Genomic DNA, 12869 nt, shown 5'->3' with positions numbered 1-12869 from the left:
GCGAGCAGGAAAGGCCAGGGACTATGCCGTGGAACACCGTCCGGCTGGACTGCAGTTGCCTCTGCTTGATTCCCAACTTCTCCATGGTGTCTTTGTACAAGATGTTGATGCTGCTGCCGCCGTCTATCAGGACTCTGGAAAAACGAGCATCTCGCTTGTCCGTGGCAAAGGTGGCGTCCAAAACCAAAGCATAGGAGCCGGGTCAGGGCATTACTTTGGGGTGGTCAGCCCGACTCCAGCTGATGGGCTTCTCAGACCAGTGCATGAACTCCGGTGTGTCAAAAGCTACTACATTCACCTCCTACTGCTGCAGCCGTCTGCTGCGTCAATCGTCAGCCACACTGGTGAACACGACGTATGCTCCCTGCTCTTCTGGGTACTCGTCTTGCACTACGCCGACTGGTCTGACCGTCGGCTGCTTGGGCGGAGGGGGAGGCGGCTGCCCAGCAGGTGGGGGAGGCAAAAGGCCGTCTCCCTTTGCGATCCTGGTGAGCCAGTGGCATTTCTGAGTGGTGTGGTTGGACGGCTTCACGCCACTGTGGAACTTGCAGGATCCATCCAGAGTCTGCTCATATGAGAAAGCCGGCTACCAGTTGGACTTGCCGCCCTTCTGACGTCTGAGAGGAGGCTGCCCTTCCGGCTATTGGTCTTCAACTATTGCCACCTGCCGACTGGTGGAAGTTGGCGGGGGGGCTTTACGCTTGTGGTCATTCTGCTGTTGACGCCGACTGGTGTCTCCGGCTGGGGTTCGGGGAGCCTAAGGAGCCACTTTGCCGGTTGCGCTGATTTGAATCTCCGTCTTCATGGAGAAATCGGCCGTGGCGTACTTGTCTGCTATGATCAGTAGCTCGTCGAGGGTCTCCGGCTCATCATAGAGAAGCCTGTGCTTGAGGAGGGTGCCCTCTCGGCATCCTGCAGTGAAGTACTGAATAGCCTGCACCTCGTGCACGCCCTCGCAAGAGTTGTGGAGCTCGGCCTAGCGCGTGAGGTAGTCGCGAGTTGACTCGCTGGGGCCTTACACGCACAAAGAGAGCTGGCGGGGTTTGGGAGGTCATTTGTACGTGCTGGTGAAGTTGCGGACGAAGGCGTCGGTGAAGTCGACCCAACTGTTGATGCTGCGGGGCCTTAAGTTGTTCAGCCACGTCCGGGTCGTGCCCTGGAGCATGAGTGGAACATACTTCACAGCAACACGCTTGTTGCCGTTTGCTATGCTGACGGCTGTGGAGTAGTCGACCAACCAGTCCTCCGGCTTCACAGAGCCGGTGTACTTGGGTTTGTCTCTGGGGAGCGTGAACCCTTTGGGGATGGGCTCATCTCGGATGCGGGGACCAAAACACGAGAGACCCAACTCATCATCTTCCTCAAGCGCCAGGGATCGGTGGAGACGGTCGATCCGATGGCAGGCATTGTTCTCACCGACTCCCTCTCGGTGGCCAGGGCGGTCCCCGAGCGTCGGGTGGTCAAAAGGCGGTGGGGAGACTCGCCTTCCCCTCAGAGGGGGAGGAGGCGGACAGTCGTCCCGTCGTTCCACTGTTCTTGGGCGGCCGTCTCGGTCGCACTCTATGGTGATGCGAGTCCAACTGCGGCTGGCAGCCGGCTCCATGTCTTTTCTTCCGCGGACGCCGCCAGTCGGCGTCCGAGACTCCGCGCCTTGGTCTCGGCGTGGGAGTAGGCGCATCAGTGTGGCAGCCGGACTCGTTTTTCTCAGCAGCCGCGTCAAGGAGTCGCTGGACGCGCTCCGTCATCAAGCGACGCTCTTCGCCCTCGAACTTGTCCAGCTCATCCGCCGCCGCCTGGGCGGCTTGAATATTCTCCGCAGGTGTGGCGTAGACGGGGCGATTCGCCTCGAACAGATCGGCGATAGCCGCACCGTGCTGCCGGACCGTGCCAAGGCGGCTAGGCCCAGCTGGAGCCGGCGTGCCGCCCACCGCGCGGTCCATCTCGCGCTGGTAGGCTTCTGACATGTGTCTCATGCTGGCCAGCTTTTTGGCGCCTTCGACTAGCTGAAGGCGGCGTGCCTCCAGCGTCTCGGCGTCGGCATCTTCAGGGATGGGCGCTTCTAGGTCTTGCAGCGCCGCGTGGAGCGGGTCGTAATCACCCCCGCCGGAGTGCTCGCCATGATCGATGACAAGCACTTCCATGACGGTGCTTCCACCGCTCTCCGTGCGAGGAAGCGGCTCGTCATAGACCACCACGTTGGTGGGGAACATGTCAAGCGACACGGTGTCAGAGTCAACCAACATCGGATCGGTGGAGCCTACGGACTCCAAGTCCCCAGCTGGCTCGCTGGCGACGTGGAGTTGATCGAGGAGGCCCGCAAGGAGGCTCTCGGGGCCGCCTGTGCCCGCGTCGGATGCGGGCTCGTCGGAGAGGTGGACCTCGCCTACAAGATCGGCGAGGCAACTGGCCGCGCAGGCGATTTCAGCGCCATGCAGCGCGTCGGCGCAGACTCCGTCTGGCGTGCCAGGCTGGTTGCGCTCGCCAGGGAGGAAAAGGGTTCCTGTCCAGAACAGGTATCCGGACGACGGTGCACTAGGCCCCACGGTGGGCGCCAAATGTTGGGGGTTGGGTGCCACATATGCCAATGGATAGCTTATCATGGTGGGGGCGAGTAGAACGTCGCCGGTGCCTGGAAACGGGATGAGGCGTAGACACAAACGCCGACGGACTTTACCCAGGTTTGGGGTTCTCTGAGGAGATAACACCCCTAGTCCTGCTCTGCGGGGTCTCCGCATGATCACTTAGGCAAAAGTGAGTACAATGGTGCTCCTCGAGTTGTATCTGTGGACAGGAAGAGGATAGGCCAGCTCCCCCCTTTCTCTAAGGTCTGGTCTTGTTCTAATGGATCGGAACCCTTTGCATGGGTGCCCTGGGGGGTTTATATATGCCTACCCCCAGGGGTACAATGGTAAACCGACTGGGCGCAGGGCCCAGCCGTCAGTCTCTTCGCCGACCGGCTTCTCTGCCGACTGCTGGGGCCCGCTGGCTGGAGGGCCCCGCCGACTGGTCTGGTACGGAGTTGACAGGCCGTACCCGCCGCTTGCGGGTCTTGCCGGCTGCCGATTACTGTAACCATGCTTCTAATGACGCAGGCTTGGTCATGGGGTCGTGGCTACAGCCCTGCTACCTGGCGGGCGATTACTGTAGCCACTCCCCGTCTCATCTGGTTAATGGCACATGGGACCCGTGGGAGGGGCGGACCGACTTCCGGGGATCGACTCCCTTCGGGTCCAACTGGTGGCGCTCTTGCCGTCTTCTGGACTCTCGCTGACCAGTAGGGCCCATCGTCCGTGGACCTTAGCAATAGGCCGTCGTGGGTGCAGGACTCCGCCTACTGTTGCTGATGTCAGGGATGGCACGGCAACAGTGCCTCGCCGGACGAAGATCTCCACTGGTACGGCGCATTGTGGCCTAGCCATCCCATGAAAAGGGGAGGGAGTGCGCTTTACTGTTTCCACTCCCCGTCCCGTCCCCCCTTATGAGGGCATGGGCTTTGTTGGTGTCGTGGGCCGACTCCCGGGGCAGGCTTCTCTGGGAGCCACCAGGCGGGAGTTGGCCCGTCTTGACCTCGCCTCTAGGACCCGTCCGCATGCGGGCAGTTGGCTGTTCCTTTAGCCGGCCTCCAGAAGACGGCTCTCCATCCTGGTGTCTTAAGGGGCGTAGTCAGCCCCGATGTCTTGAAAGGTTCTGGGCCTCGGGTTAGCCTACCCGTGGCCTATTACTCCAACAACACCGGTATGACAGAAACTAGGGCGGCAAGAGTGGAACAAAACACCAGGCATAAGGCCGAGCCTTCCACCCTTTACCAAGTATATAGATGCATTAAGTAAATAAGATATATTGTGATATCCCAACAAATAAACCTGTTCCAACAAGGAACAACTCCAATCTTCACCTGCAACTAGCAACGCTATAAGTGGGGCTGAGCAAAGCGGTAACATAGCCAAACAACGGTTTGCTAGGACAAGGTGGGTTAGAGGCTTGACATGGCAATATGGGAGGCATGATAAAGCAAGTGGTAGGTATCGCAGCATAGGCATAGCAAAAGAGAGAGCATCTAGCAAGCAAAGATAGAAGTGATTTTGAGGGTATGGTCATCTTGCCTGAGATCCCGCAAGGAAGAAGAACGAGTCCATGCAGAAGACAAACAGATGTAGTCAAACGAATCCTCACAAATGTGACGTTATCGGAACTAACCCGAAGAAGCAACACCGGAAAGAAGCAAACAACATAGTAAACAACCACCACATAAACATGGCACGATGCACAATTGTAACGCCCACGATGTGGCTATATCTCCCATGTGTCGGAGCACGACTTAGAGACATAACCGCATTGTAGACAATGTCGCAAGAGGGGTAATCTTTACACATCCCATGTACTGAAAAAGAAAAGAGATACATAGTTGGCTTACAATCACCATGTCACACAATACATGAATATAGCATTACAACATCCAGATACAATCAAGGTCTGACTACGGAACCAAAATAAAAGAAGACCACCCCTAATGCTACAGATCCCCGATCGCCCCGACTGGGCTCCACTACTGATCAACTGAAATGAAACAACACAACGAATAAGATCTTCATCGAGCTCCTCCTTGACCTCGGTTGCATCACCTGCACGATATCATCGGCACCTGCAAGCTGGTTTTGGAAGTATCTGTGAGTCACGAGGACTCAGCAATCTCACACCCTCGCGATCAAGACTATTTAAGCTTATGTGTAGGAAAAGGTATGTGAGGTGGAGCTGCAGCAAGCACTAGCATATATGGTGGCTAACATGTGCAAATGAGAGCGAGAAGAGAAGGCAAAGCACGTTCGAGAATCCATGATCTAGAAGTGATCATAGACTACTTATGTTCAAGCATAACTCCAACACCGTGTTCACTTCCCGGACTTCGCCGGAAAGAGACCATCACGGCTACACACGCGGTTGATGCATTTTAATTTAAGTTAAGCTTCATGTTTTCTACAACCAGACGTTAACAAATTCCCATCTTCCCATAACCGCGGGCATGGCTTTCGAAAGTTCAAAACCCTGCAGGGGTGTCCCAACTTAGCCCATAACAAGCTCTCACGGTCAACGAAGGATATTCCTTCTCCCAGGATGGCCCGATCAGACTCAGAATCCCGGCTACAAGACATCTCGACAATGGTAAAACAAGTCCAGCAAAGCCACTCGATGCGCCAACAATCCCGATAGGAGCTGCACATATCTTGTTCTTAGGGCAACACCAGATAGGTCAAGCTACGAGTAAAACCAACCCTCAAGTTTCCCCGACGTGGCCCTGTAGGCTGCCCATTTCGGACCAACACTTAGAGAAGCACTGGCCCGGGGGGGGGGGGGGGTTAAAATAAATATGACCCTTGAGTCTGCAGAACCCAAGGGAAGGTGGTAGGTTGCTAGTGCAAATGGTAAAACCAAGGTTGGGCCTTGCTGGAGGAGTTTTATTCAAGGCGAACTGTCAAGGGGTTCCCATTATAACCCAACCGTGTAAGGAACGCAAAATCAAGGAACATAACACCGGTATGACGGAAACTAGGGCAGCAAGAGTGGAACAAAACACCGGGCATAAGGCCGAGCCTTCCACCCTTTACCAAGTATACAAATGCATTAATTAAAATGAGAGATATTGTGATATCCCAACAATAGCCATGTTCCAACAAGGAACAAACTCCAATCTTCACCTGCAACTAGCAATGCTATAAGAGGGGCTGAGCAAAGCGGTAACATAGCCAAACAACGGTTTGCTAGGACAAGGTGGGTTGGAGGCTTGACATGGCAATATGGGAGGCATCACATAGCAAGTGGTAGGTATCGCGGCATAAGCATAGCAAAAGAGCGAGCATCTAGCAAGCAAAGATAGAAGTGATTAAGAGGGTATGGTCATATTGCCTGAGAACCTGCAAGGAAGAAGAACGAGTCCATGAAGAAGACAAATGGACGTAGTCAAACGGATCCTCACAAATGCGACGTTATCGGAACTAACCCGAAGAAGCAACACCGGAAAGAAGCAAACAACATAGTAAAACAACCATCACATAAACATGGCATGAAGCACAACCAAGTATGATGCATGTCTGGATTAATGAAGCATGGCATGGCAAAGTGCACAAGCAATCCTACAAATTAAGTGGAGCTCAATATGCAACGAGTTGCATATTGACGGAACACCACAACAATTATTTAGTTCTCTCCCGATTAGGTACTCAACAATATTAAATGTTGTTTAAACATGGCAAGAGGTGAAGCATAACAAAACTATACCATCTAAACAATTTAAATGGGGCCGGATATAACAAAAACAACTCCGGTAAATCCCCATATGACTTAGTAATTTAATGCAACAACAATTTTAAACATTTTAAATGTTGTTATCATGATGCGGATGACATTTGCAAGTTTTATGCAGGTTTTATGAAAATGTTAACAAGAGCATTATGAAGCATTTGTCATCGTGGTGGAAAACAAAAGGGGTGCCACGACGACGATAACGAAACGGTGCCACGGCAACGTTCCAGTTCCGACAACTCATTGAGACATCGATGCAAAAGAAAGTGTGGCGGGAGGGTGCAAAAGATGGTGGGGTGATCCCGGTTACCGGGTTCCCACGGGTCGACGACGGTGACAAGGCAAAAGAGGGGCAACGTGCACCGAAAATTCGAGCACGGAGCAAGCACGAGCATCTCAACCATCGCAAGCATTCATTCACGGATGTCGTCTTAGGGTTATACCTTTGAAGCATGCGTTTCGGGCGGAACGAGTTCATAGTGGAAGTAGTCGTTCATGGGTCTTCGAGGGAAGTAGTGGTTCACGTTCTTTTTTGGAGAGGTACTTGACGAATCCAAGGTTTCCGAGGGCGACGGTAGTAGAACTTGGCGAATCTGAGTTTCTCGGAGGTCGTCATCGAACTTGGTCAAATACACGATGTGGGTAGACGTTCACTCGACGGCCATCGGTGACGGTAGTTGTACACGGGTCTTCGGCCACGGAAGTAGTCGTACAACGTTTTCGTAGGTGTTCGGGGTCACGACACGGAACTGGACATCCATGGAGTCTTCGCGATTCGATGGTATGGGTACACTTTCGTAGCCGTTCGAGTCATCGTTATAGGAAACTTGACGGAATTTGGAATCACTTTGGAGCTGTCGTGGTACTTAGGGTCTTCGGACTTGCCGTTCTCGGTTCATGCGACGGTAGTGGTACATCTTGTAGTGGAACTTGGCGCATCCAAGGTCTCCGGCGTAGTGGTACACACACGTAGATGAACTTGACGGGTTGTCGTCATCCTGGTACTTGGCGTCCTCTTGGTCTCGACAGAGATGAAACGGAAAACAATGGTTTTGGTACATGGCGTCCAGGGGTCTTCGCGGGTCATCCTGCACTTGGCGATCTTGATGATTCCGAGGGTCTCGGCGGAGGCCATGGTACTCCTGATTTCACCAAGATGATCTAGCAGCAGCAAATGCGTTGGGGAGGACGGCCTCAGGTCAACGCGACCACGAAGCAGAGGCGAGGCCATGGCACAGCTGGATCTGGCGCGAGGAGGTCGGGAATGGCTTGTTCTGGCCGGCGACGAGGCAGCTTCTCCACGTCCGGCAAGACGGCAGGAGCGCAGGGACGACGAGTCTCGACGACGAGAGGGTGCAGCAGCTGCTGCTGTCGGCGGTGACGTCTAGGCGGGTTGAGGGCGACGCGGAGAAGCAGGAGGAGAGGCAGGGCGACGGTCGGACGGCGGGGTCGCCGGAGGGAGCAGAAGGAACTCGGCGGCAGGGCCTCAGCAGCAGGGGCGCGATCATGGCGGGGATTGGCTGCTCGTGGAGGACGGCGGGCGCCGGAGCTCCTGCTCTGCTGTAGCAGGCATGGGGACGAGGAGGAGGAGCTCGAGCGTCGTGTCCCGAGAGAGAGAGGCTGCAGGGCCTGGAGGGATCGAGAGGAGAGAGCGAGAGGAACATGGGATCGAGGTAGACGGGGAGGTTCGAAGGAGATGGGGATCGAGCGCGGTGTCTCCTCTCCTAGCGGCGCGAGGGAAGGAATCGAGGGAGAGGGAGATGTGGGATCGAGGCCTAGGTTTACGGGGGCGTGCGGGCTGGCCTCAGAAGAAGGTTGGGCCTTGGAGGCCGGCGCGGGAGTGGGCCTAGGGAGGCCCAGTAGAGAGGAGGGGGCAAGCTGGGCCTCAAGGCAAAAGGGCAGGCCTGCAGGCCTGAGAGGCTTGGCTCTTCTCTCCCTCTATTTGCTCTATTAAAAAACAATAGAAAAAAGGAAGAAAAGAAAAAGGTAGAGAAAGAGTTTGGGCACGGGAATAAATTTCCCGGACTCGCAAAAATGCACATGTTCCAAGAAAATGGAGTGGGCATTTTTGAAAGTTTAAATTCAAACTCATTTGATTTAAAATCAAATGGTTTGAATAGGAAGTGAGGGTTAGGAAGGTCCAAAAATGATCGGATTTTTGGTGGAGCTCCGGAAAATGATGAAAGAAATATATGGCAAGGTTTGAGGAGCAACTCGAAGCAGAAAAGACTTGAGAGTTACATTGCAAGTGTGTCACGGTAATTCCACAAAAATGGAAATATTTATAATAGCTCCCTAATATCGGGAGGATATGTTATAAAGAGAAGTCACCCTTCCCACGGTTTAGATGGACCGAAGATCCATGCAATTTACTTAAGTGAGTTTTTAGTTGGCTTTGAGAAAATGATGGCATGATGACATGATGCAATGCACATTATGCAACGAACCAAAACAAAAAACACATGACGAAACACGGAAACCCTAGAAGGCAATCTGAAGCACTGGTCATGGGGCGTTACAACAATCAAGTATGATGCATGTCCGGTTTAACGAAGCATGGCATGGCAAAATGCACAAACAATCCTACAAATTAAGTGGAGCTCAACATGCAACTCCGTTGCATATTGACGAAACACCACATTCAAGTTATTTAGTTCGATCTTGTTTATGTACCCAACAATATTAAATGTTGTTAAACATGGAAAGAGGGTGAAGCAAAGTAAAACTACCTATCTAGTCAAGTTTAAATGAGGCCGGAAACAATGAACAACAATTCCGGAAAAATCCCCATATGCATATATTAGGTTTGGAACTGTTCTGCCCTAAACCATATTTTATAGTTGTTAAACATGCAAAGTGATGCCACCATGTTAAACTAGGCATTTTTCTACCCCATTTACATATAAAGATTATTTAAAACCGAGCTACGGTTATTAAGTTATGAAATAAACTATTTTAACATGTCATTTGTGCAAAACAGTGCAAACAACAATTTTAATCAGTTTTAACAGGGATGAAAGTTGCATATTGTTAAAGAACATGAAAAACTAAGCAAGATGCATATATGACATGTTTCATTTGGATGCATGGATATTTAGTTATGAGCATTTTAAACTGATGGCATTACTATAAATAAGAATGCACATACTGAAAAAAAATATGCACGGGCCGGATTAAACGCACTGTGCAAGCCCGGTAGTAGATCGGACCCATTGCGTGTGAGAGAGAATAAGCAGGGCAATAAAAATGGCTGCGCTAGCAACTAGGCTAGGTATGAGTTCGTGATAAAACGAGCTCCCAGGCTCTTTTGAGCTATTCAGGAACAGGTCGAGCTTGGCCATGGCTGCACGGCGACAACCGACGGCGAGGGCAAGCAAAAGCGACGGCCGTTGGGGTTATGAACCCGCAGCGGGCGTGCGGAAACAGAAGACGGTGCACGCGTTCTTGCGGAGAGCTGCGAGAGGGGCCGGAGCATAAGCCTCGAGCAGAAGCTCGTCCCGGCTGAGGCACGACGTGCGACTATGCGGTAGCTGCTGGGCGTGAGCGAAGAAAAACTGGCAAGGACGCGAGCATGGCGCGGGTGCAGACAAAGGAGGGGGGTGCACTGCAAGATGCTCGTGTGCATGCGGGGCTTCTACGAGTGTTGGTGATGTGTGTGGACTCGCTGAAGATGCATGCATTGGGTCTTAACCAAGCGGAGCAAGACAGAGAGATAGGGCCGGGCTTGCAGGTTGAGGCCCTCGGCCGCGGCCATGGCAGGGTGTGCAGGCATGCAGCGGGGCGTGCGTGCGACACTTGAGGCAAGGCTGCAACGAGGCGACGAGGTGAAGCGAAGCAGGGGACCGAGCGAGGCGAGTGGGGACAAGATCCAATGGGGCACGACAACGTTTCTCTGAAAGTTTCAGACATTCACCGGAGCAGCGAGAGGATGACGATGGCATGGATCTAGTAGTGACTCCGGTGACCTAAACGCGATAGGAAGAAGAGGGAGGGAAGCAGGTATACCTAGCTCACCCTAGGACACGTAGACAGCCACGGAGACGAACCAGCAGCGATGCGGACGAGCTCTGAACCCGACGCGGTTCCTGTCCGAGGAAGAAGGAAGCAGGGGAGGACGCCAGGCGCGGGACTTGGCGACGCAGAGGAAGCAGACGAAGTAGAGGAAGAAGATCGCGACGCCCTTGGACCCTTCTTGCTCCTGGTCTTGATTGAAGTTGAAGAAGACGACGAGGAGGCCTCACAAATGATGGGGGAACGCGCTCGGTGGTGGTTGTCGCCATTGGCGTCTGGTACTCGGGCGAGGCGGCGCTGGTGGATCAAGGTGCTCGGGGACGAGCGAGCAGAGGAGGGGATCGATGGATTTGGAAGGAGTGCACTGGTTGGGTGGCGGCAGAAATGAAGGGAGAGGGTCGGAGAAAATTTGGATCGGGAGGAGATCCCGAGGTGGGATTGTGAGTGGTGGCGGCGGCACGGAATAGGAGGATGGGACAGGTTAGGACTAGGGTTAGCCTGTTTATATAGCAGGTGGGATTAGGTTAGGGGGTATTCGGTCTGTACGATTATAATCAGACGGCCTAGAAAATATATGTTAGGAAGTCCAATTAACAAAATGGAGATGTTTTGTAGATGTTTGGGGATGATCTGGACCCAACGGTGACGACTATCCAGTTCGGGTCCGGGGAAGTTTCGGACGCGCACGTGAGGGGTCGGTGCACTGTGCAAAATAGGGGTTTTCGGACCGTGCGATCGCATCGGACGGCTTCGGACGCGAAGAGGGGGAGGTGCATGGACTAGGTGGGCTGTGGCGAGGCTGACAGGAGATAAGAGAGAGAGAGGGCCCGGCAACAGTTTTCGGAGACCGAAAATGTCCGACGTTAGACCGGCTATACTGCCACTATAGTTTAACGGTTGGGCTATCAAACGAACTCCGAATGCGATGAAACTTGACAGGCGGTCTATCTACACTATAATAAGATCACACGCCAACTTTCAAACCAACCCAAGAACATTTTCCGGCCACTTATAAAATAATATTTCGGACGTGCCGCGGGCGCGTGCAAGTGTGGTTGGGCTCAGAACGGACAACGGACGGAACTGGGGAACCCGGACGGATGCTAGTTTTGAAAACATGATGATGCAATGCACATGATGACATGACAAGATGCAACACACAAGCGAAAAACATGGCAACGCCAGCGAATAACTGGAAGACACCTAGCGCATCGGTCTCGGGGCGTCACAACACTCCACCACTATGAGAGGATCTCGTCCCGAGATCTAGAATGGCACCAGAGGGAAAACAGAAGAGAAAGAGAAGAGGTAAAACTAAGTTTCTTCTTTGACAAACGAGTGAAACCAAAGAACCTTGAAAAGTTGAACAAATTGAAAGAAAGAATACAACGGAGATGAACAAAGTTGAAAACACTCTGTTAGAATAGAGGAACAAGGAAGAACAAATTCGTATAACACTCTGGCTGAAAAGAGATTCGAGATTTGATTGGATGAAAAGGACTCGAGCAGAGGGCACAACACTCCGGTTAAATGGATTAGCACAAAAAGAAACACGATCTTCAACATTCGAGATGATGAGAGGAGAGAGCAACAACACAATGCCTCCGGAACGAAAGGATAGAAGATAAATGGATAAGAAAATGCCATCTTATGCCACAAATGAGCTTTAACGGGCATCCTTAGGAGATGGGTCGAACGGAGTTGTTGGAAAACCAACAACGAAAAGAGTAAGCTTGTAGTGGGCTTATGGAGAACATCTCAAAATTAAGGTGTGAAATTCCACCACTAAGGAAAAACAATATATTGGATTTATATCAACAAGGAGACGAGAAGCTTATTTCACCGGGGGGATAAATGAAGAGCTTGGGTTCTTTATGAGCACCAAAAATAGCAACAATCCTTAGGGAAGGTTTTAGGTAAAATATAACCCAAGATAACTCTAATGAAGAGATTGATTGGTTGAGAAGAAGTCTTGAGCGAAGAGAAAAATGATGGATTTAGATATGTCACTCTTGAAAAACATGTGAAACCTGAAACACAAAGGGAAAATTATCAATAATGACATAACACCACCTCAAAACATGAGATATGAAAGAATTGCACTTCGGAATGAAAGATGAAGAATGCTTGAGCTCCTCTTGGCGAACACTTCGAGAACGAATTAAATTCTTGATGAACCACCATGTAGAGCCTTCATGAAGAACTCCGGTAACAAAATAATGATAAAAAGAAATAGAAGTTGACAACACAAGGTGAAGCCTTGCGATGATTTAGATGGAGCTTCGCTACTAGATAATGCGGAAAAACTGGAACTCCGGGATGAACAAAAGAAATCAAGAATTTATTCTTCATGAACAAACTCCGAAGGAAGGAATTTATACTTGGATGAAACAAGAATAAAAATTATGTTATGCGTATCCTTCACCAATTTAATTGATGACAAGCAACGGATTTGGCATACTACTTATTCTTGTAGACATGATTAAGATAGATATTGCGCAAACTTGGGAAGGTCTTCAACAATCCACCGGAAGGATTGAAACAACGAATGAATTGATACA

This window comes from Triticum urartu, chromosome 4A, assembly GCF_056163025.1.
Source record: "Triticum urartu cultivar PI428250 chromosome 4A, HENAU_Tu73, whole genome shotgun sequence".
Classification (NCBI taxonomy): domain Eukaryota; kingdom Viridiplantae; phylum Streptophyta; class Magnoliopsida; order Poales; family Poaceae; genus Triticum; species Triticum urartu.
Note: the sequence above shows the minus strand (reverse complement) of the source record.